We start from the raw sequence: 27,532 nt of genomic DNA, 5'->3' as shown, positions 1-27,532 counted from the left end.
CATTACAGGTTATCTACTAGAATTACATATGGACAATGTTGTTATTAAGTATTTAAGGAAAAATCCAATTACCAATGGTAGAGTTACTAAATGGTTATTTTTATTACAAGAATATGATATCACCATTTTAGACAAACCATGAAAATATAATATTGTGGTTGATTTCCTCTCTAGACTTACATCCAAAATATAATATTGTGGTTTCTCATAACTCTTCATGGTTTAGATATATCACTAATTACTTGGATGAAGGTAGTCTTCCAGACCATCTCTCACCAAAGGAATATAAAAATATTATGAGACAAAGTGGAAGGTTCTCATGGATCGATGGGTGTCACTTTTACACTGGCCTTGATCTCATTATTTAGAGATGTCTAAGAGAAGATGAAATCTATGAGATCCTCAATAATGGTACTATTTGCCCACCATTTTCAAATATGCCAAGGAGTATGTAAAAAGGTGCGACAATTGTTAGGGCATGGGAAGACCCGCACAAACCAATGAGATGTCATTAAAGCCCCAAATAGTATTGGAACCCTTTGACAAATGGGTCATTGACTTCATTGGGCCAATTAACCTCCCTTCTTACTGTAACTCCCACATCCTAGTATGCACATATTCTGTCACGAAATGAATGGAGGCCAACGCAATTCCAGTTGCAATTAAACAAGTAGTATAATAACTTCTTTATGAGGAAATCTTCATTAAGTTTGGGATAATTCAGGAGATATTTATGGATGGAGGAACCCAATTTACATCAATGCTCATTGAAGAGTCAATGGATAAATACAAGATAAAGCATAAAGTTTCCACACCATATCATCTGCATGTGAATGGACAAGTGGAAGGAACAAATAAGATTCTTTACACCATCATAACCAAACCTAGTCAGTTACAACTCAAGGATTAGGCTAACAAAATTCCTGAGGGTTTATGGGCCTATCAGATAAGATGGAGAACTACTACAAGTTACACTCCTTACAAGCTAATGTACATGAAGAGAGTATTATTTTCAATTAAGATAGTGGTCAAGGCACTTAGAAAAAATTTCAACCTGGAATGGACCTATCAGAACCTCAGAAGTAGACATTCCTCCATATTAATGAGCTGGATGAATTTGGTCAAGATACCTTGCACCAAATAGTAGCAATATAGATTTAGAGGGCATGGTGACATGACAAATTCATCAAGAAGAATAACTTCAAGGCTGGAGACTGGGATTTCTTATTTGAATCCAGGTTTAAAGAATTTGGAGGGATGTTTTGCACCATATGGCTCTAGCCTTATGAGATTGATATTGTCTATGGAAATGTAGCCATAAAACTTCAAACTATAGATGAGACTTGAACTCCCCTAATGGCCAATGGACATAGGCTTCGCTTATATCATGATCCCTTATCTAAATAATCCTTCCTACAAATAATCACAAGTGGATGGCCCAATAGTATTGTGGAGCTATTTCAAAAAGAAAATGTTCCTCCTAGATAATTCATTTCTATTCCAACAATATAGTAGTAGTAATAATAATAGTATAATAATAATAATAAATATTATATGTGAAAACCCCAAGGGGGATTCATGGGCACATTCCATGTGAAAACCAACTCCATATGGCACATGACATGCAAAAATAAAATGCAAAGAAGGTCACTTCACAATTTTGCAATGGCTATGTTAGGATCCTTCTCCAATAAAAATGATTGTCATATTTGCAAGGAAGAGCATTTTTTTATCAATAGTTTCTACAATTATTGTTGCTACAACTCTTGTTGATGAAATTCCCATTGCTGCAACTCCTCTTTCTACAACTTTCATTGTTGCGACTCTTGTTGCCACAAATTTGATGAAAATCCATGATTTATAGGACCAACCGCCAATTCAACCTTTGTACAAGGGTAAGGCCATCAAGATAATATATGATAAGTGTGTTTTCAAATGTTTTGGATAATGAATATCCCTTAAGTGGCAATATTACTTGTTTATTATTACCTACTACTACCATTTCCTTGAATCATACTTCCAAATATGTAACCACCCATCAGATATTGTTAAAGTCAACACTCCTTGCATCATGTTATCACCTCACATGAAATTCAGAAAATACTCCCCAAAAATCATCAAATCCATCATTTTCCTTTTCTAACAATGAAAATCAAAGAAGTAGAGTTATAGGTACCATAGGAGGCTCACTTTTCCACTATGAACCCACTAAAACAATAATTTTGGAGGCGTACAACCGTGTTTGAGCTATTTTTCAAGAGGAAGGATGGATGGAGTATGTGCATAGGTTGAAGGGCTACAACATTGAAGTAGCACTATAATTTTCCTTGAATTTTAGGGGCAACAAGTCTATGATTGTTGGGACAATTCTTGAGGTGACAGATGAAATTTTGGCAAAAGTGATAGGACTTCCACAGGAAGGGAAAAGTGGTATTGGTTCCAAGCCCAAAATCCTCCAATGGTTCCTAGAACCTAGAGAGGCTTTAATGAAGAAAGGAATAGGATTTGATCGTTATTCCTTTTCGAAATATTAGGGAGACATATCCTCGCTCATACAAATATATATCACATGTGAATGGTGTTATGGAACAATGTACCTCCAATACATTCACCTTCTTGACCACCTCAAGCAAGACCACATTATCAATATGTCATATTTCTTGCTTAGAAAATTATAGAACATGGCATCCCAAACACAAAAGTCAAATAGACGGTGAGATGTAGTTTCACATCATGGCCTTATCAAGTTACTTGTGGAATGAGCCTTGAGCAAACAAAGAATAATGTGGGTAGAAATTGTTGCAATTCCAGCAGCTACAACTCCATCACATAAACCCACAGTTGTTGCAACTCCACCTGGAAGTGAAAATATTGTAATTGCATAGGAATGTTACATTTAAGTGACTCCCATGGCTAGACAATATTCCCTAGTACCAGAAAAAGGAGAAGGGCCGAGTGACAAATCTCCACAAAAAAGAAGCAACCATGATGTAGAAATAATCAATAGTAAGATAGCTACCAAAAGAGTAAGAGGGTTTTGGAAAAGACCACCCTATGTTCTAAAGAAAAGAAGAACTAGGCACACTCCTACCACCACTCAAACCCCTACTCCTCCATAAGAAATAGTAGGAGGAAAATAAATAATAGAGAAATAAGAAGATACAACCCCTGCTAATACATAAGAACCAATAGGGGAAGGTGACCTAAAGTTTGAAAATTTGGGAACAGATGACCTTATTGCTCCATAAGAACTAGCAAGGAGCATTTTGGAGAACGACTCACTGCCCTATTTATGGTATATTTTGAAGATGAGGATGCCACTCCTATGGGAAAATATTTTACCACTCATATGGAAATTGTTGTTTTTTACTCTGGAAAAACAATTGATTCTACTTCCAAGAAGTATAAATAGGTAATACATTTACACTCTTTACCTCTGTATGCATCATTCATTTGACAAAATAAATTTCTCGAAATGAAAAACAGGGAAGTGAAAATCATGATCCAAACGATGAGAAAAGAATAAAATAGAGAAGAAAGCTTTAAAGGACTTGAATGTCTAGCCTAGGAATTGAATTCTATTACTACCAAGGAATCCATTATACAACAAAAGAAGAAAACCATGGATAAAGAAAAAGGAGAGAAAAATGTAGCAATACAAACCATAAGTACCACTATTAAAAAAATCACCCATACAAAAAACAAGACAGAGGAAGACATAGGGATATAGGAAAACAACCTTGAAAATTGGATAAAGGCATAAGAGGAAAACTGGAAATATTTGTTGGGTTCCTATAAGGAGACGCTGATGCCCCTCAAGGAGCACTAGTTCTTTAAGAATTGAAGGACTAGTGATTTGAGATGGTAGAGGTTTATAATATGATATGGGAAGCAGAGGAAGAGGAAAGAAAGAAGATGGACTAATTGGAGAGTAAAATAAAATAACTAGAGATCCAAAAGATTTAGTACATGCTGGTGGAGGTTGTCCTCATCTACAAACCTCCCTCTCCTCAATAAAATGTGTTTCTACAAGAAAAATATTTGATTTTTTAGAAAAATACACTCATGACTGATAAACCTTTTGAGATTAGCAATCCTCTTACCTTACTTACTATAGAAATTTTGAATAATATGACACTTATTCCACAGAGATTATCCCGATTATACACTATTCCGGAATACATGCATAATACATAACCTCCTCTACGTTGATCATCAATTTAGCAGAATTAAAAACAATGAAACATCAATCGCATGCGCACATTAACACAATGTGTAACTCGGGGAAAGCATACAGCTGAAAACCCCCAACTATATGTATATTATATTGATTGAGAACATGTAACAATACATAGTACAATACTCCTCACAAGTACTCAGTACCATCTCCACCTGTTACACACAAACTAGCTCAGATCTGATGCCTCAAATCTCCTCCACTGTTTGCCTGCCTCCACTGCGCAATCCTGCATGAGAATAATGATGAATGGCTGAACCAAACTCGTATTTCCTTGGCTGAACCATGAAATCCTCATTGGCATTACTCAATCCCACTGATTGTGCAAGATCTCATGCACAACTATAGTCACAACTGATAGCAATCTCAACCTCTAACACCTGTCTCCATTGAACTGTCCATGCACTGAGTTAACTGATGTATTCTTTAGTTGCTTTATGAGTTAATAATTAGGGAATTAATTTATAATTAATTCACATCACTCATCACTAGTGTATTCTGCAGTTAGACTAAATACAACTAGTTTAACCAAGTCAAACTGAACATAACTCTAGCAACTCCACAATCAACTCCACCGAAACTCAACCACATGAGTTCTAACTGAAGTCCTACATGCAATAGCTCAACTGACCCACAAGAAAAGTGTATTTCCTTCTGAGAGCTACATGTGCCACATCTGTAGCTCAAACTGAAGTGCTCCAAGAGGATAAGATAATGTTTATAGTCCAAATATTATTATGAGCTAATAATATTCGACTGTTCTATTTTTAGCCTAGCAGTCTAAAAGTAGAAATCGCCCATATGTCTAAAAATAGAAGTCCATCTATTTTTACCAACATGACCAATCATCCACAAATAGCATCCTGCAACTCATAGACCATGATCCATATGTCTAAAAATAGACATAGTCTAAAAATAGACTTTGCGCCAAAAATAGCCCGCGGGCCCACTTAGTGAAGGCGACTCCTTTCCACTAAGCTCCATCATCTTGTTGCATTTTCAAAACTTACAACCTATTCAGAGTGCAATTACAAAGAAAAGAACCTCCTTTGTGAGTTATATTAGCACTATTTCATGAAAAAAATTTGAACCCCAAACATTTTGTGTGGGATATTCAACTAAGAGCTTTTGTTTCCTCTTTGACCAACCAAGTTGACTATGATTGTAGCTCATAGATATGTAGAAAATAATTGTGAAAACAATCTATGAATAAGGGGAGAAAATTACATGCCTTTACATGTCATCCAAAATTATAAGGGTTTGATTTCTTCTCCTCAAAGGTGGAATTTGCATTGAATAATAAGAAGGAGTCCATTACACGTTGTATGGATCAAATCAACATGCTTAAAGAACTTACCGAGGAAGGATTCCAAGTAAGATGGAAATAGGTGAGGGAAAGAATCAAGAAAAAATATCCATTCAATCCTAACAATTTACAGATTTCCTTGGAAAGAGTGAATACATATAAAGGTGCATGGAAGAATGTGGAGACAATTGGATCAAATTAAATTTCCATTATCCCATGAAATTATTCTTGGACAAGCCCTACATGAAGGAATATAAGTTGGCCAAGAAAAAGGAAGTTGATTGTTGGAAAGGCATATGTGAAAGGGGAGGATACCTCCTGATCTGAAATGATCATAAGTTAAAACTGATGTAGAATTGATTAGCCATTAATGATTTGAATGTTAACTGAAAGTGTGGAAATCGAGAGAACTGTTTGAGAAGAAAGACTTTACGACAGCTAATTAAACATAAGTAAGATGCATAACAGAAGTGAAAACAGCAAAAACACAGCGATACCAGACAGAAATATTGATTACGGAGTTCTTCCCTGATGGACTACATCTCTGGGTCCACTTTCAAGATAGACGACCGCTTTATTAGGATTGAAACAGAAGAGGTCTATTACATAGAGAATTGACCAAATTGAATGTGAACGCAGGCACTTCTGGTCACTATCAAATGATATCTCTCTGAACCATCTTTCCAACTCATGTCACGGTTCCTAATTCCGACTCTAGATGCTCCTGTTACAATGAAAACAAAAACGACTATGACCTCCAGAATTTACATACAAAAACCAAAATCACTCTCCCGCCTTCAATGAGAAAAAACACAACCTTTTATAACCCCTATAGATTCATTACAACCTCTGTTGTCCATCTTTAGAATGCATGAGCTGATGTGTAGGGTTAAATTAAGGTCTTAGTTGAAGAATTTATTTCACATTGTCACATTAGGCACCTAGGTGTAATTAAATATCCAATACTTAATACAAAAACCCAAATTTTACCATATTCTAAATAGAAAGTCGTTAGCGGTTAATAAACGGTGCAGAGATGTTGAAGCTCATGTGAGCAGATGACTTGTAGGAATTTACAGGGTAAGCTCCTCAGAAAGAACACCAAAAGGACACCGCTCACAACCAAATCTCAAATCAATACACCAGTATTTTTGACGTGGTTAAAACCCTCAAAGTGTAAGGAGGGAAACAGTCCACGGCCTGTCCCAACGTGGGTACTACAGGAAATTTATTAATCAAAGAATGAAAATTTACATAAGCTTCTCTCATGCATGGATTACCCGAACAAAGGCCCTCCATATGCTTTAAATAGAACTCATGGACCAATCGGGTGTCAAGCCACGGATCAAGTGTCAATAATACCGAGGAGAGAATGAATCGTCGGATTGTAAGTTACAAAATGTACAACGGTAAAGAAACACACTTTACCTAACTCTATACCTAACTCTACACTAGACCAAGTTGAACTTAACTATATCCTATGTGTCGGAATATCCTAACATCCCCCCTTAAGAACAACTTGGGATAGGATTGAAGGATTTACAAATATGACACAATAGGAGAAGGAAGGAGGCACTAGAGCCTATCCCCCCTTAGTGACAACTTCCTGAACTCCAAGCATATATCGAAGTTTAGTGAACTTCGCCTCTGTGAGAGCCTTTGTGAAGATGTCTGCAACCTGATCATCTGTTGGACAATATTGCACTTCAAGAACATGGTCATGAATGAGCTTTCTGATGAAGTGCATGTGTAGTTCAATGTGTTTGCTGCGTTGATGCTGGACTGGATCTTTGCATAGCTGAATGGCACTTTGATTATCACACCAAAGTGTGGTTGGATGCTGCTGCTCAAAGCCAAACTCTGATAGGATCTGACGAAGCCACAAGGCTTCCTTACTAGCTTCCACGGCACCACGATACTCTGCTTCTGCTGACGAAAGAGAAATGGCAGCCTGTTTCTTACAAGCCCATGTAATAGGTCCTGAACCAAGAGTGAAGACATAACCGGCAGTAGACTTCCGATCATCAGGGTCACCAGCCCAATCAGAATCAGTGAAACCAACTAATAGAGGAGCTGCTTTGGCACTGTAATGAATCCCAAACTGTACTGTACCTCGAACATAACAAAGTATTCTTTTAGCTGCTTTCCAATGACTTTCACGGGGGTTTTGCATAAAACGAGCAACAAGGCCAACAGCAAAGGAAAGATCAGGACGAGTATGGGTTAAATACAAGAGTTTTCCTACAAGTTGACGGTATAAGGTAGCATCAACTTCAGGAGAAGTACAAGAGACTGAAAGTTTGACTCCAGACTGAAAGGGAGAAGGGGCTGGCTTACAGTCTTCCATGTGAAAATGACGAAGAATATCACAAGCATACTTGGACTGGGAAAGGAAAATACCCTCCGTGGATTGCAAGACTTGAAGACCGAGAAAATAGTGTAAGTGTCCTAAGTCTGTCATTTCAAATTTCTTTTTAAGGCTGGTTTTCACATGGTTTATAAGGTTGGGATCACTACCAGTAAGAATAAGATCATCAACATAAAGAACAAGGATGATAAGAGAGTTGCCCACTTTCTTGGTGTAGACAGTATTGTCAGAATGACACCTAGAAAAGCCAGATTCTAAAAGAAAGCTATCCATTTTGGCATACCAAGCCCGAGGAGCTTGCTTGAGGCCATAAAGGGATTTCTTAAGTCGACAAACAAGGCTGGAGTCTGTTTGTATGAAGCCAATGGGTTGTTCCATATAGATTTCTTCCTGCAAGTCCCCATGCAAGAAGGCAGATTTAACATCCATCTGATGGACTTCCCATTTTAAAGAGGCAGCAAGGGAAAGAACAAGGCGGATAGAGTTCATTTTGGCAACAGGGGAGAAGGTTTCAGTGTAGTCAATGCCTTCAACCTGTGAAAAGCCCTTAGCAACGAGACGAGCTTTATGTTTATCAACTTTCCCATCTGGTCCATACTTGGTTCTGTAAACCCATTTACATCTAACAAGTTTGCGTCCCTTTGGTAGAGGAACAAGATCCCATGTATCATTTGTCATCAATGAATGATATTCTTCATTCATAGCTGCTTCCCAATGTGGATGGCCTGAAGCTTCTGCAAAAGTGTCAGGATCATGATTTACTGGAGCTTGAGCCAGTAAAGAAGAGGCTCTTTCAAACTGAGAACGTGTACGTCGCTGATCTGTAGGATCACCGGCAAGATCACCTGCTGCATCCCGAGTAGCACGGACCCATCTTGGAAGTTGAGGATCCTGAGAAGGTGGGGGAGGATTATCATCCTCGCTTTCATCATCTGAAGAAGAAATGTTTTCAAAAGTAGAAGAGATAGGAAGAGGTGGCACATCCGCCGGACTAGGCTCGCAGGCCGATTTATTTTCATCAAATTTTACATCTCTTCTAATGATAACATTTTTGGACTTAAATGGAATAAGTCTATAACCTTTTACATCTTCAGAATATCCAACAAAAGTACATTTCTCACTCTTAGGTTCTAAAGCTTTATGCTTTTCATCTGGAATATGGGCCCATGCTTCACTTCCAAACACACGAAAGTGACTTACATCTGGTTTAATGGAACTCCAAGCTTCTTCTGGAGTGATATTCTCTAGAACCTTAGTAGGAGTGCGATTGATTATATAATTTGCACAATTAATTGCTTCGGCCCAAAAACTAAGACTGAGTCCTTTAGATTGCAGCATACAATTAGCCATTTCCTTTAAGGTGCGATTTTTCCTTTCAGCTACACCATTTTGTTGTGGAGTGTATGGAACAGTATGTTGCATTTGAATTCCATTTTCGGTGCAAAAGTTGATGAATGTGTTTTTAACATATTCTCCACCATTATCAGTTCTTAGCTTAAGAATTTGATGTCCAGATTGTTTTTCAACAAAGGCTTTGAAGGCCAAAAATGTGTTAAATACTTCGCTCTTGAGTTTTAAGAAGTATACCCAAGTGCGTCTGGAGAAATCATCAATGAAAGTTAAGAAGTACTTGCAGCCAGAGAATGAAGCAACAGGAAGAGGACCACATAAATCACTGTGCACAAGCTGTAAAGGGGCTGAGGCGTGCCAAGAGGCACGTTTGTCAAAACTGTCCCGATGATGTTTTCCGAGTACACATCCGGAACAAACACCATCTCTGCAAGATACCATAGGAAGACCTGTCACCATATTTTCTTTACATAGATGCTGAAGGGAGCGATAGTTTAAGTGACCAAATCGCTCATGCCAAAGTTTGCTCACTTCATCATTATGAGCAACAAATACTGAGGGAAGATTTGATGACCCAAAGTTGTGAAACTTATACAACCTTGTGGAATCATCAGCAAGACCAGTAGCTAGAATCTGTTTAGGATCTTTTAGATCCTTGATTACAACATCATGAGGTGAAAATTCAACAATTTTACCTTCACCTGAATGAGTTATCTGATAGACAGATAGAAGGTTGCAGGATAAGGTTGGAACACATAATACATCATTAAACTGACCATTGTCTAGATGAACAGTTCCAGTCCCTACAACATTAAGAGATCTATCATCACCAACATATATATTTTTGGTGTTACAATCATTTAAAGAAGAAAACATGGCTTGGTTTTTGGCCATGTGATAAGAGGCTCCAGAATCAATGAGCCACTCATGAGAATGAGAAGAAGAAGAAGATACATTTAATGCATAACCAGACTGAGATGATTGACAACGACATGCAGAAAGTGCCATTCCGGAAGTTGAAGTTGAAGTAGGCTCCACATGGATGTTATGTTTCTTCATTGCGGCTTCCAAGGCTTCCATCTTCTTAAAGCATTTAGATTCTAAGTGGCCATCTCGATTACAAAAGTTACAATGTCTATCAGTCTTCTTCCATTTGTTTTTATTGGTCTTATCATTTTGCTGAAATGATCTTTCATTTTGAGGCTGAGTTGGTTTAGGACCATTCTTTTGAGGATATGACTTCTTAGGATTCTTTGAATTTGGTTGCTGCTGGGCGGCTAACGCTTTCGTGGAAGAGTTTCCAAGATTAAGAAGACCAAGGTGTAAGAGTTTTTCTTGTTCTCTTATTAAGGAATCACAAAAGGAGTCAAAGGAAGGGGCCTTGTAGTCTTTTCCTTGACAAATGAAAGCTTCCCTTGTAGAATGGAAAGTGGAAACAAATACAGAGTAGGCTGGTCCCAACTTAGTAAGGATGGAATAAATAAGGTTACCATCTTCTTTCTTAACTTTAACACCTTCCAAGAGATATCTAAGGGTCTTGAATTTGGACAAGAAATCTTCAATGCAAGAAAAATTATTAGGATCCAAAGTAAGCAACTCATTTTCAAGTTGATGGGCTCTAATTTCATTTTTAATCCCAAAAACTTTAGCGAGTTTTTCTAATGCTTCATGAGGAGTCTCAAGTTCTGCAATGTGGAATCTAAGATCAGGAGAAATAGACATCCCTATCAAACCACGTGCTTGATCTTGTCTATTTTCCCATTTTGCAGCCTTGTCTTCATCTTTTGGTTTCTTCTCTTGGTCTGTGGCTATTCTGAAGAGACCTTTACTTCTAAGTAAATCTTCCATGTAGGCTACCCATTGGAAGTAGTTAGTGCTGTCAAGAATGACTTGGCATGGACTTTCCATTTTTAAAAAAAAACTGAAGCTGAAGATGCTGAAAGTAAGTGTTCCAATGGATAGATCTCGAAAAAATAGGCGGTTTTAAAAAAAACGGCTCTGAAAAAGGCTTCCGGATGAAGAAGTTATGGCTTTTTGAAAAAAAAATTGTTGAAGTTGCCGGCAAAGTGCGCGAATGTGCGGGAATGAAAAAATCCGCCCCCACAAAATGGAGACTTGAACCCAAGACCTCTACTCTCTTAAAATAGCTTTGAACCAATTGATCTATACAAAAAATTTGAGAGAGAGAGAGAGAGAGAGAGAGGGGGGGGGGGCCTTGGTTTGCGTGCTTGCCTTGAGAAAGCTCTTTTTCCCTACAAAACACAAAACACAAAACCCAACACGAATATGCAAAGAAAAACGAACCTTGCGGCTCGAAGTTAGCTTTAGCCAAAAAACTAGAAATTTTTAAAAAAAATCTCAAAGTTAGCTTTAGCCGAAAAACTAAATATTTTTCTCAATGTTTCTGATTTTCCGAGATCACACTAAGGTGCAGGGAAAAGAGCATACGCATGAGAAAAATCCTTCCTTTCTGTTTCTGATTTGCCCAGATCGCACAGAGTCGCAGGGCAAAGAGCATACGCAGAAATGAAAGGTATAGATCCGGTTAAAAAAAAGGGCTAAATAAACCGAAACCGAAATAAGCAGAGAGAAAATAACAGTAAACTGCAAAAAAACATTGTATACCTCCCGATCTGAAAAATGACGCAGCTAGGGCTACCGGAAACCTTTTCGCGTGAAACGAAAGGGGTTCCTCACTGGAACAGATGCTCCGAACGCAACAAAGCAGTCCTCTCAGCAGATCTAGGAAACGACAGCCGCATGCAGTTCTACCGGCTTCAGATTTGGATCACCAACGGACGCGGCCCTCAAATAGCTCTGATACCATGTAGGAATTTACAGGGTAAGTTCCTCAGAAAGAACACCAAAAGGACACCGCTCACAACCAGATCTCAAATCAATACACCAGTATTTTTGACGTGGTTAAAACCCTCAAAGTGCAAGGAGGGAAACAGTCCACGGCCTGTCCCAACGTGGGTACTACAGGCAATTTATTAATCAAAGAATGAAAATTTACATAAGCTTCTCTCATGCACGGATTACCCGAACAAAGACCCTCCATGCGCTTTAAATAAAACTCATGGACCAATCGGGTGTCAAGCCACGGATCAAGTGTCGGTAATACCGAGGAGAGAATGAACCGTCGGATCACTACATATCGTGACCGTCGGATTGTAACTTACAAAATGTACAACGGTAAAGAAACACACTTTACCTAACTCTATACCTAACTCTACACTAGACCAAGTTGAACTTAACTATATCCTATGTGTCGGAATATCCTAACATGACTGAGCTCATGGTTTGAATTTCGGTGGTTCCGCTGGCTGTTGACCATGGCGATTGATGGTTGGCTAACCCGGCGCTCACATGTCACGATTTTCGGTAGCTTGTTCACATGCGATAACCCTGCTGCGGTCAGGATGGATGGTTATACAAACCCCAATGGCTAATCACATCTCCGATCACATGTATGTGTTGCGGTTAGGACCCCGCGAAGTCAAACTGGCGGCTTATGACTGTTTTGTTTGTTTTTTTGTAATGTTTTGACATAATTCATGGTCCGAGAGTTATTACATGGGTTTTTAGACTTAGGACATTGGGTTTTATGTATTTTTTAACACATAGATTTAGGTCTAGTGCTTAGGGTTAGACTTTAGCATAGGCTTAATGTATTATGATTAATTAATTTGATAGGTTAGGGTTTAGGATTAGGTTTTAGATTAGATGTAGCTTTAGGGTTTAACACATAGTGTTCATCAAAACCTGATTACAATCATTTGTCACAAAGTGACATTCACCCAAACACACATCTTTGTCACAAAGCTACTTTTGCGATGACATCACATGATGACAAACCATATCGAACCCCTGCAACGGATGACACAGCCATGTTGATGATCAACCTGCGAGTGGACAACAAAACCCAAATCCTGCAAGGCGAACGAAAAACACATGTCGACGACCAAATCCTAGCGAAACTGATGACAACCATATGTCAACAGCTAGGTACTAAACCATATCAATAGAACACCATGAAAAACAATAAACAACACTGTCGAAGCTGAGGACACTGAACTGAATGTTGATGACAAAACTAAACACTGACGATGAACCTGTGCAATTGATCTGACGAGATCCTCCCGGATCAATCCTCTCCACTTGAAATCTTTTGGACCACAAAATTTTGACTAAACAAATAGTCGATGAGGGTAGAGCTCCCTCACTTTCCACCTTACCCTGATGATGTACCAATACATTCGATCAATCACTTGCAAGTGATGACCCTGATGATGCTGACTGTGGCACATTTTGAGTTGATGACATGTTCCATCCATGTGCAGTATGAAAAACTTGCGATAATGGTCAAATAACTTGTTATGAACATGACAATTAATTTCTTTCCATGAAGAACCATGAGTCAGTGATTCATAATCATCTTTGAAAACAGTCTCTATAGGATATTGTTCAATACCATTGACATGTATGAACAATATGTTTTGCATAATAACAGAGACAATCAAATATGCTTTTGACATCAAACCAACTATACTTTCCTGATTCCTGTTTACTAAGTGAACTTGCTGCCATAAACCCATCAAATTGTAAGGTGAAAATTGTTGCAACTTAATTTGTATTTGAAAGTATTGAATTAGCTGTTGATTTGTTTGAATCACTTTTTCTTCATTAATTAAATGATGTTTCCATTGATTAGCACTTCCCCCTGATGCATATGTTTCCCTTAAATACTTTGACACTGCTTTAGAAAAGGCTTTGATATGAAAACAAATAGGCTTCCTCTCCACTTGAAAAGAGGTTTCCAAACTATTCGAAACATGAAATGGTGACACAATACAAGAGAAATTGAACACTGACTTTCCCCAATATTGACCTGTATCCCTATATCTGTTAATTTCCAAACTTGAACTGAATTGATTCATTCTGACATTAGGAAGAGGAACTTTAGGCACAAACTGTAATTCATGCTATATTCCCTACTGGTGGGTAATATGTTTTCTTTTACATAGAACTGGAATAGTTTCTATCCCTTTGATCAAGTTATCTTTAAGTTTAGTCCCATAACTTAAACAAGCATCATGTTGATTGTTATGTTGTTCCTTTACACGCATGATTACAAATATTTTATTTGAACTTATTAATTGCTTCATCTAATTAGTAACAACTAAATTGAAGTGATTTTTGTTTTGATGTGCCCTGACAATAAATTCAACCCCATCATTCTTAAGGTGATATTTATGTTCTCTCCTGTAAAATATTGCATCACGATCATAAAGATAAGGACTTCCTAAGACAACTCCACATATGTCTACTGGAATCACATCTAATTCCACTTCATCAATGTAATTAGTTGTAATGGAAAATCTTAATCAACATTGTTTTGTGACTTTTATCTTAGTTGATTTATTTAGCCATCCTAATGGGTCGGGTCTTGGATGATTCCGTGTTTCCAAACCCAAACTCTTAACTAAATATTTAGATATTAGATTGGCATGTGATCCACTATCAAACATTGTATCTATCCTTGTGTGCTTAGAAGTTATCCTTATGTTAAACAATTCAACTCGTTTATCCTCATTTGAAGGATTTATGTTTGATGAAGATGCAATAGTTTTTGAACTTGAACCAATGTCAAAAATTTTGCCTGTCATAACCATAGCAGTTATCCTCCTTTCATAACCTGAATCTGAACCTAGATCTTGCTGGACTATTACAATTTCCTTCTTTTCATCCTTCTCCTTAAGGAAATTTTTAGGCTTAAGTCTGGATGAATTTTCCAACACTTAGATTCATCATGACCGATTCTCTGGCAATGAGAACAAGTAGGTCTTTCCTTCTGAGCTATCGTTGATTTCTTTCTCTTCTCTTCGAATTGTTCTTCCCTTTACTGTCATTGGAATCTTTGATTTCCAACTCTTTGGATGACTGCGATGAAAACTTGAATGTTCTGCCACCTAATTCAATATGTATGCCCTGAATAAACACTTCATCAAAATCATCAAGATTAAACATCAATAATGTATGCTGCAAATATGAATGTAAATTGCTGATGTATTTTAATAAAGTTTCACATGTATCCAATGAAATACCAAGCACCATTACTTTCTTTCTGAACTCCTGAGTAAACTCCTAAACACTTTGTCATTTACCTTGCCTCAGATGCTTCCAATAAATAACAACTTGCTACATGTATCCTAAAGGATAGAATTTTTTCCTAAAAGCTTTTAAAAACTTAGCCCATGAAGAGAAGACTTTTCCTTTCCACTTTACATCTATCTTAGTTTTACTTTCCCACTAGATTAAAGTTGTTCCCCCCATTCTAGGTGTAGCTAACTGAATTTTCATTTTATCATCAGAAATGTTCTGAATACGAAAATACACTTCTAACTGCTTAATCCAGTTATCTAACTTTTCAGGATTCATTTCGCCATCATAAATAGGTAACTCAAATTTTACATCAAGTTTCAAAAGAGATTTTTTATTAGGTTTCTTTTCTGTTTTAAATTCTGCACTGGAAGAAGAAGAAGAAGAGGGTGATGGAGATGATGGAGGTGAAGGTGGTTTATGACCCTTTCCTTTACCTTTGTCCTTCTTCGATGTCTTTGAAGAAGAAGCTGCATCTCTCGCCTTCTTGTCTTTGTATAGTTCTCCCAACATCTACTGCATAGTCAAGAATGCTTGTTGAAACTGTTCATCACTCATCTTAGTTTCAGTGTTTTCACCTGCATCAAATCCTATCATGGTCGACTTATGAACAACTCATCGCTTTCCAATATCTAAATCAATCTACTCAAGGATTCCTTCTCCTCGTTGCGACTTTGACCTAGTTAACATTCAATGGAAAATTCTACAAATGCAACCTACTCTAATACAAAATTATATGATTTGAAATGATCATAAGTTAAAACTAATGTAGAATTGATTAGCCATTAATGATTTGAATGTTAACTGAAAGTGCGAAAATCGAGAGAACTTCTTGAGAAGAAATATTTTATGATAGCTGATTAAACATAAGTAAGATGCATAACAAAATTGAAAACAACAAAAACAAAGTGATACTAGACAACAATATTGATTACGGAGTTCTTCCCTAATGGACTACGTCTCCGGGTCCGCTTTCAAGATGGGCGACCTCTTTATTAGGATTGAAACAAAAGAGGACGGTTACACAGAGAATTGACCAAATTGAATGTGCACGCAGGCACTTCTGATCACTATCAAATAATATCTCTCTGAACCATCTTTCCAATGCCATTCACGGTTCCCAATTCTGATTCTAAATGCTCCTGTTACACTAAAAACAAAAATGACTATGACCTCCAGAATCTGCATACAAAAACAAAAATCACTCTCCCCCCTTCAATGAGTAAAAACACAGCCTTTTATAACCCCTGTAGATTCATTCTAACTTCTATTTTCCATCTTTAGAATGCATGAGCTGATGTGTAGGGTTAAAAATTAAGGTCTTAGTTGAAGAATTTATGTCACATTGTGACATTAGGCACCTAGGTGTAATTAAATATCCAAAACTCCATACAAAAACCCAAATTTGACCATATTCTAAAGAGAAAACCATTGGTGGTTAATAAATAGCTGGAGGTGATGACAGCTCATGTGAGCAGATAATTGAGCTCGCGGTTTGAATGCCAGCGGTTTTGCTGACAGTTAACCATGGCAATTGACGGTTGGCTAACCCGGCGCTCACATTTCATGATTTTCGGTAGCTTTTTCACATGCGATAACCCCGCTGCGGTCAAGCTAGATGACTATACAAACCCCAACGGCTAATCACATCTCGTCTCACATGTATTTGCTGCGATTAGGACCCCGCGTGGTCAAATTGGCAGCTTATGACTGTTTTGTTTGTTTTTTTTGTAATGTTTTGACATAATTCATTGTCAAGAGTTATTACATGGGTTTTTTGACTTAGGACAATGGGTTTTATGTATTGTTTAACACATAGATTTAGGTCTAACGCTTAGGGTTGGCCTTTAGCATAGGCTTAATGTATTTTGATGCATGAATTTGATAGGTTAGGGTGTAGGATTAGGTTTTGGATTAGATGTAGTTTTAGGGTTTAATACATAGTGTTCATCAAAACCTGATTACAATCATTTGTCACAAAGTGACATTCACCCAAACACACATCTTCGTCACAAAGCTACTTTTGCGACGACATCACATGATGACAAACCATATCGAACCCCTACAATGGATGACACACTCATGTCGATCAACCTACAAGTGGATGACAAAACCCAAATCCTACGAGACGAACGACAAACTCATGTCGACGACCAAATCCTAGCGGAACTGACAACAACCATATGTCGACAGACAGGTACTAAACCATATCAACTAAACACCATGAAAAAACATAAACACCATTGTCAAAGCTGACGACACTGAACTGAATGCTGACAATGACACTGAACACTAACGATGAACCTGTGCAACTGATCTAACGAGATCCTCCTGGATCACCTCCTTCTAGATGAAGTAGGATAGGAAGATTTTAGCCTTAGCAACATCCATGGGAGCCCTATTCTACTGACTCTAATTGAATGTTAGTTTCATAAGGGACATGTAAAATTTTTGGTTGGGGGGGCATGACAAGTGTCCAAATTGGCACATTTTCAACACCCACCCATAATATTTTTTATGTCATTCTTCCACTTTCCATTCCTTCCTTATGCATTTTTCATCCATTATTACCCTATTTTTGGTGTAGTTATGAATAGTCTCTTTTTCACCACTTTACACTTATTCTTATGCATCATGTTGAAAATTTTCATCTTTCATACTCACACTATCAAACAGGAGAAAAATCTAATGGTTGCAACTCCTATATGTTGTTGCAACACCAACTACAACCCTGCAACAAGTGCTGCTAGTCGACACTTAGGTGTTGCAACTCCTCAGACCAAGATAGGAAAGTCCTATGACTCTCCTCCGTACCATCATTGCAACTCCTCTATATTGTTGTGACTTCTTCTTGAGTAGTTATAGAAGAGAATGTTGCAACTTTCTCGTGATCAGTGAAACTACTACAACTCATGAATGCCATGTTGTAAATGGAATCCATGGATTTTTCATTGATGCAACTCTCGTAGTTGTAACTCCATCATACTACACTATCTCATCGGTTAATTCTCTATTTTTATGCTCAACATGAATCTCTCATGATGGAAGATGAAAGAGGAGAGTGGGTGATTGATTTAAAAGGACAACTCAATTGCCAATGACACCCAACTGATCCATGTCAACATTTGTTTAATTAATACCAATTTCTGAACAAACTATTGCAATAGGAAAATCCATTTTATTCTCTCGAGTTGGTCGCTTGAACTTTCACTTAGTTTAGATAGCAAGCATATTGTATAAATACCTAGCTTCTTTCAAAGTCTAGGAGGAGGAAAAGAAAAGGAAGAATGTATCGTTAACTATTGTGTAGTTTCTCTATTCTTTGTAATAGAATGTTTTTTTTGCTCCAATTTCTCAATGTTAATTTTGTGATCATGTGGTATAGATCTAACCCAAAGATATTATGATAATAGAAATAAACCAAGAATAAAAAGATAGAAATAGATAGAAATGCTTCTTTATTGATCAAACCCTTAAGGTAGGGCAACACCATACATTCACTCCTTAAGGAAAGAGAACACTCCACAAGCCAGATGCATGTTCATACAATAATCCTTCACTATTTCTCCATGTGGAGTCTCTAGCCTCTATATAGGCCTCATACATACAAAACCATGGATCATTACCATTGTTCCCTCATACCATCAAACTAATACCATGGGCCCATGACATTATTATTAACTACTTGTGGTCCCTTACATGATATGGGTTAACCACCTTATTCATTACTATGGCCCATCCCATTATTACATTATTACCTTGGGTACCTCCCTTGGTACCCCATATTATCCCCCCTAGGTATATAACATTCCACCCCCCTAAGCATGTTTCGTCCCCGAAACATGGGAAGAACACAAATAATAAGATCTACTCAAAAGAGTAGTCCACTGGTACCATGCACGTACATCTAGCCATCCAAGAGAAATGTGAACCCTTTGATCTCGCTGGTGCCTTGCTCGCTTGAGATGGAAGTTGATTGTGGTAGCTCTTCTGTGTGGATGTGCAGTAGGTGGATCTTCGCTCCTCTCTATCTGTCCTGCGGGGGTTGTTGTCCATGTGGCTAATTGGTTGCCATCTTGCTGGTTGTCTTGCAGGGCGATGTGGGTGATGATATGTTGAAGTTTGAATCCACGATGGCTTTTTCTTTAATTCACCCCTTACAAGAGCCTGACCGTTATCTGGTGCATGTTGTTGTGCCTGTTATGGTGTCTTATCTTTCAATATTACTTCAACCACTGAGCCCTCCTTTGATGTATCAGCACCTATAACCTTTTCTGCTTCAGCCTCTCTTTGTGTTTGATTGTCTATCATCACTGGTTCATCATCTAATATGTCAGACCCTGGAACATCTTCTGCTTCAGCCTCCTTGGACTCTACCTGTTTATTAATGGAAATATCCTGTAATGTAATTTTCTTCTTTTTATACCAGAGCTTCAGGAATTTCTTCTGTACATTAATATTGATAGTACCCACTGATTCCATCCAAGGGTATCCCAAAACAACATCCACGTTATCCTTATCATCAACCTGTGTATTTTCAATTTGTTTTGCTGGAACTTGCAATTTTTTTGCCAAGTTGACATTTATGAGATTTTGCTTGCAACTCGGATTTATAGACACAATGATTTTCTCCTTCTAAATCAATCCCTGAACCTGCAATACGAAGATACCAGCAAAAAATAACCCTTTTGGTTCCTTGGTGTCAGGCCAGGTTAGCTCAGAAATTAATGAGCGTAAAACAACTGAGTGAGTTTATTCATTAGACTATTAATATTTATACATATACAAAAACGGATCAGTTCATCTTCTAGATGACTGTCCAACTTCACCTCATCCGTTTCGGATTAGGTGTCAACATTCCCCCCCTTAATCTGAAGGGATGTTGGTGAGTCCAAGCATCGTTCTGAATCTTTCAAGCTTTTCTCTTCCAAGCGCTTTGGTGAAGATGTCTGCAATTTGCTCGTTTGTGGAACAATGACGGAGATGGATTGTTTTGGCCTCAACATGATGTCGGATCAGATGATATTTAGTATTGATGTGCTTAGTACGATCATGGAACTTTTGGTTCTTGGCCAACTTTATTGCAGATGTGTTATCAATCATGAGTGGAGTTGATTGTATTTGTTTTACCTGCAAATCTTCAAGAATTTTCCTGAGCCACACAATTTCTTTCGTTGCTTCAGCTGCTGCCACGTATTCTGCTTCTGTTGTGGAATCTGCTGGTACTGATTGTTTGCGTGATCTCCAAGAGACAGCTCCTGATCCAAGACTCATAGCATATCCTGAAGTAGATACCCCAGTTTCTTTGTCTCCATCAAAGTCTGAATCAGAGTATCCAATCAAGTTGAAGTCGTCCACCTGTGTATACTTGATTCCAAGGTCTTGAGTTCCCTTCAAGTACCTTAGGACTCTTTTTGCAGCAGACCAATGTCCCTCACAAGGCCTTTGCATAAACCTGGAGAGGATTCCAACAGCAAATGAAATGTCTGGTCTAGTAGTAGTGAGGTAGATGAGACTTCCTACAAGCTGTCTATACTTAGTTGCATCCTCAAATTCCTTTCCTTCAGTAGATGTGAGCTTCAAGTTTTGTTCCATTGGAGTAGAGAGGGGATTGCACTCTGTCATGCCAAATCTGTATAACAAATCTCCAATGTATTTCTTTTGAGAAAGAAATATGGACTTTGGGTGTTGGGTTACTTCAATGCCAAGATAGTAATGAACATAGCCCAAATCAGTCATTTCAAAAAAATTTCCTAATTCTTTCTTTATGGATGCAATATAGCTTTCATTGTTCCCTGTCATTAAAAGATCATCTACATATACCACAAGATATACAACTGTTTTGCCAACTTTCTTGACAAATAAAGTTGCATCATCAAGATCAAAATGATTGAAGTTGAGTTTCAGAAGATGCTCAGTTAGTTTTTCATACCAGGCTCGTGGTGCTTGTTTGAGGCCATACAAGGACTTCACAAGTTTGCATACTTTGTGTTCATGTCCTTTCACAGCAAATCCTTCAGGCTGGGACATAAAAACATTCTCTTTTAGATCTCCATTCAAGAATGCAGTTTTTACATCCATTTGATGGACTTTCCAACCGTTCTGAGCAGCTAGTGCAAAGAGTGTCCGGATGGTGGCCCATTTTGCTGTGGGAGCAAAAGTTTCCTCATAATCGACCCCTTCCTTCTGTGCAAAACCTTTTGCCACAAGCCTAGCTTTGTGCTTGTCAAGTGAGCCATCAGCTTTGTACTTGTTCTTGTAGACCCACTTGCAGCCAATTGGTTTGGTTCCAAATGGAGGATCAACCAGCTTCCAAGTGCCATTCTTTATGAGGGCATCATACTCCTTCTGCATCGCTTCTTTCCATTCATCATGAGAAGCAGCTTCTTTGAAGGAAGTTGGTTCAAAATCTGTAGACAAGTTCAATTCACAATCATAAGTAACATCCATATCAACAGGTGAATTAGAGTTATCTACATCACCTCCATCTTGTCGGTTTGAATTTCTGGTTCCTGTTTTTCCAATTTCATCAGGATGAACACTTTCAAGTGTCTTTGTCAGCCACTTTGGGGGACCTTTCTGAGATGGTCCAGGCTATTCTGTTGATTGAGTTGGGTCTGAATCAAGATTGAGTCTCCCAATTCTATCAATTACATCACTTAAAGCATCATCCGTTGTTGGAGTGTCATGCAGGGGAGATTGTTCTTCAAAAGGAGATTCCACATGTTGATCTAGTATAGGAATCCCCCCTTCAAGATGTGGAATCTGATTATCAAACTCTTGGAATGATTTCGGTTTTGTGAATCTATCCAAGTGATCAAGTTGCCGCTCAACAACACTGTCAAATTTGGATGATTCAAGAAAAACGACATCTCTAGATAAAACAAACTTTTTATTTACTTCATCATAAAGGCGATATGCTCTAGATGTGTTTGAATACCCCAGGAAGATGCACTTACGACTTCTAGCACCAAGTTTGTTTCTATGTACCTTTGGTATTAAAGCATAACAGGTGGAACCAAAAATCCTGAGATGTTTTACCGAAGGAACATGTCCATACCACAATTCATAAGGAGTCTTGTTTCTTATAGCACTAGATGGACATCTATTCTTTATATATGCAGCACATAGAACAGCATCAGCCCAAAACATTGTCTTTACATTTTTGAAGAAAAGCATGGATCGTACCATATTCAAAATTGTTCTGTTCATTCTTTCGGCTACACCATTTTGTTGAGGATTATAAGGCACAGTTGTTTGATGTTTAATCCCATGTTGGCGAAGATAGTGTTCAAATTCATTTGATGTATATTCTTTTCCATTATCAGTGCGAATAGACCCAATATGAGATTGTGCATCATTTTCAATCCATTTATGAAAATTCTTGAATGTTTGAAAAGCATCAGATTTGTTCTTCAATAAGTAAACCCAACACATTCTGGTGTAATCATCAATAAATTTCATGATATACTTATTTCCATTTGCAGAAGGAACAGGCATTGGACCACATAAATCTGAATGAATAAGTTCAAGCTTCCTATGTGCTCTTGAATGTGAATCATGAAAAGACTGTTTGCTATGCTTTCCTAGAATGCAAGCATCACATTGTTTATGTTTTCTAGGAATTGTAGGCAAACCAACAACACCATTTTTCTTCAACAAGCGGAGACTATCATAGTTTAAATGTCCAAATCTAGCATGCCATAATAAACTTGATGGAAGTGCACCTTCATCATGATGAGAAATATATGAAAAATGTTGTGCATGAGCAGAGGTTCCTTGCAGTTTAAGGAGTCTTTCTTCTTCTATACCCCTCATGACAAGTGAGTGGTCAGATGCCTTTCTTACCTCAAGCTTTCCATCAAACATGTGAATGGAGTGACCTTGCTGGCGGATGTGGACCAGGGACAGCAAGTTTCTCTTCAGCTGTGGGAGATATAGAACATGATCCAGAAGAAAGTCTGGAAGATCAGGCAGTTTAAGCCTGATTGTGCCAAGCCCTGATGGCTTGATTTTTGACTGATCTGCAAAGTATACTGCTCCATCAACATTGTCAGTGAAATCTTCAAAGAAATCTCTCCTATAAGTCATATGACAGGTTGCTCCTGAATCAAGCAACCAGTCATTTTTCGAAGAAGTAAGTGAAGCATTAAACAGATCTTCATTTACTCCAATGTTACATTGTGCCTCAATATAGTGAGCAGATTCAGGTGCTTTACCTTTGTCTGAGTCATCAGTTTTACCTTTCTGCTGATTTCTTCTCTGCTCAATCTTTTCCCATGGTAGTTTGCATGTAGAAGCATCATGAGATCCTTTTTGTTTGCAGCGAATGCAATGTAAGTCTGCATTTTCTTCTTGAGGGTGTCTGCCCCCCCTGCCTCTGAAGTATCTTCTTCTTTCTCTTGAATGCATACTGTAACAAAATATCTCTACCAAAAACTTCTGTAAACAAAATCCTTCTGAAAAAATATCTCTGCCAAAAACTTCTGTAAAAATATCCTTATATGATTGCCTTATGCATTATATATATCACTGCTCACATATATATATCATTGTTCAAAAATCAAAGGGCGCGCTCAAATACTGCTCACATATATCACAATATCACTGTTTAAAAAATGAGGGCGCTCACTGCTTTTCCATATATCAATATATATCACTGTTTAACAAAAATGAGGGCGCTCACTGCTTTTCCATATATCAATATATATCACAGTTTAACAAAAATGAGGGCACTCACTGCTTTTCCATATATCAATATATATCACAGTTTAACAAAAATGAGGGCGGTCACTTATATATGACTGCTTACATATATCACTGCTGAATTTATTGAGAAACTTCTATCACATGTTCATTCAAGACCCTAAAATGCACAGTCTATCAATATAAATCAGTCAAAACTGCATATTTACAGGTACACAATCCGGAATAGATGTAGTCAAGGCACATGTTTGAACACGTTCATTCAGTCTCTTTGAAGAAGTAATGATCTTGCTTGCTAATCTACACAATAAAATGTGTTTTCGGTCTTACAACACATTGCCATCAAAAGGCATTCCCTTGGACACCTTCAAAACAAATCATCAAGCGCATCAGTAGTAGGACGCTTCAGCAGCAGCATCAAAAAGCATGGTGCCAGTCAAGCCAGTAATAACAAGACTCAGCTTGAGTTTAAGAAAGCTTCGCGTGTTCGATCCACGCTCACCGCACCAGAAACGCAGTCATGAGGAGGGCATTATTAACGCAGTGGTCATTGGTTATTTAAAAATAATGACGCAGCAGCCAGCATTAAAAACGCAGTGATACCATTAACGTTTCAACAGCAGATACCATGTATCAGTCTTCAATATACGCACTCAACCATTAAAATATCTCAAAGCAGTCTTCAATATACGCACTCAACCATTAAAATATCTCAAAGCAGTCTTCAATATACGCACTCAACCATTAAAATATCTCAAAGCAGTCTTCAATATACGCACTCAACCATTAAAATATCTCAAAGCAGTCTTCAATATACGCACTCAACCATTAAAGTTTCTCAAAGCAGTCTTCAATACGTTTAAACCAGCTCTTAATATATTAACGCAGCTTCAATACAGTCAATACATTAACGCAGTTCTTCTTACAATAAAACGTTACCGTTTCCTTGATAGTATGGTAACCGGGCGGAGACCTTTGTTCTCTTCCACGACTTCCACATACAGCAACGGACCTCAACGCAGCGAAAGGGAGGGCGTATGCAGCGATGTCAGAAGGGATGTCAGAAGAGCAGAGAGCGTATGCAGCGCTGGTGCGCCAGGGAGCAGAGGTTTCATGAGGCAGCAGAGGAGTTACGCTATTTCTGGAACCTGGGACCTGGGCTCTGATACCATGTCAGGCCAGGTTAGCTCAGAAATTAATGAGCGCAAAACAACTGAGTGAGTTTATTCATTAGACTATTAATATTTATACATATACAAAAACGGATCAGTTCATCTTCTAGATGACTGTCCAACTTCACCTCATCCGTTTCGGATTAGGTGTCAACACTTGGTTTCCTTCTTTCCTGTAAAAATAAAATCTTTGCTAGGCTATGTCTCTATCTGTGTGAGCTTATCCACAAGATTAGATTTACGGTCAAAGCGCTCTATAAGAGATTTTTTGAAGGCGTCCCAAGTCAAAAACCTTCCATTGGAACGTTGATGCTCTTGCCACCATTGTCGTCTTTCATTGTCCAAGTACATGCTTCCCACCATAACCTGAGTCTCATTATCATAGATGGAAGCCAAATATTTCTCCATTTGTGCTAGCCATCTAGTTGGATGAGAACCATCAAATTTATACAAGTCCCTCAAATTCCGATCTAGGCCCGCCATCACAAAAAATATTTGCGAAAATTTGAAATGGTCACAGTTCCATCAATATTGCTCAGAATCCCTATTATAACCTATTTTTAGAAATGGAACAATCATTCTGCATCGACCCATGTGGTAGAAATCTTGATCCAAGCACTTGGAATTTCAGATCTGTGCTACAACTCTCCCGCCGTCACCAAAATTTCTGCAAAAAAGAGATGATTTTAAATCAGCTATATCTCCCTCATCCGGACTCCGATTCGACCGATTGTTTTTTTGAAATCGGGTATTTTTTCACATAGAATCCAGATCTACAATTGGATTTTTCATATCTTGCACCAGAACGTCCAGATCTGTGCCGCAAACCCGCTGCCCTGAAACATTGTCTGCAACCCCACTGATTTTTAAATCAGCGATATCTCCTTCATCCGGACTCCGATTCCACCGATTTTTTTTTGAAATCGGCTATTTTTTCAAAAATAATCCAGATCTACAATTATATTTAGTATATCTTGCATCAAAATGTACAGATCTGATCTGCAACTCGCTGCCCCAGAAATCCTGCAAAAAAAAAAAAATTCTCCACTTTTGTGCCCAAGAAAGTGCTTTGATACCACTTGTTATAGCTCCGATACCAATTGGTATAGATCTAACCCAAAGATATTATGATAATAGAAATAAACCAAGAATAAAAAGATAGAAATAGATAGAAATGCTTCTTTATTGATCAAACCCTTAAGGTAGGGCAACACCATACATTCACTCCTTAAGGAAGGAGAACACTCCACAAGCCATATGCCTGTTCATACAATGATCCTTCACTATTTCTCCATGTGGAGTCTCTAGCCTCTATATAGGCCTCATACATACAATACCATGGATCATTACCATGGTTCCCTCATACCATCAAACTAATACCATGGGCCCATTACATTATTATTAACTACTTCTGGTCCCTTAGATGATATGGGTTAACAACCTTATTTATTACTATGGCCCATCCCATTATTACATTATTACCTTGGGTACCTCCCTTGGTACCCCATATTATGCCCCCTAGGTATATAACATCATGTGACTTAAGGTTTCAAAATACCTCATATAAGGAGGTAGGCCCCCCTACTTAGCTTGGTACTGCTAGGAAGCATTAGTAGGTAGTAAGTATTTATAGTTTTGATCATTTACAATTGTTTCATGTTGATACAATTCCAATATTTTCCTGCATGTTGTAGTAACATTACTTAATTTTTGTTGCAAATCCAAGTTATGTAATTCAAGCATAAATTCCAAAGTTAAGGATTTACAAACAAATTTGTGTGTTTCTGGAAATTCCGGTTGTTGCTGCAACTCGCTTGTAGTTTACTTTTACTATGTTTTTAGTATCATCTTATGACTAAGTGTTGTGTGTTTGTAAATTGTTTCTGGGTTATATATTGATTGTCATTCCTTGCATCATAGGCATGTGTCATTGCATCATTTTTACAACAAACCAATAATATCATTTTACTTGAATAGGTCACTTCTAACAGTTGGCGTGTTTACTATTTTGCAAGTGTTTTTACTTTCATGAATTTTGATTTACTTTCCCTATGATTTACTTTTTTGCAAGAGTGCTTTATTTCCTACAAATTGAGGTGTTTTTAGTCATATCAGTGACCCATGAAATCATTTTTATCTTGTTTTGTAACAACAATCATATTACTACAACTTTAGGACACACAATAGATTTCACTACAAAATATTGTGCATGATAGTTCACAAGTTCCAAA

The sequence above is a fragment of the Pinus tabuliformis genome, chromosome 9 (genome assembly GCF_031772625.1).
Source record: "Pinus tabuliformis cultivar Carrire ecotype Pingquan chromosome 9, CPIR1, whole genome shotgun sequence".
Lineage (NCBI taxonomy): Eukaryota > Viridiplantae > Streptophyta > Pinopsida > Pinales > Pinaceae > Pinus > Pinus tabuliformis.
This window is presented reverse-complemented; position numbering follows the sequence as displayed.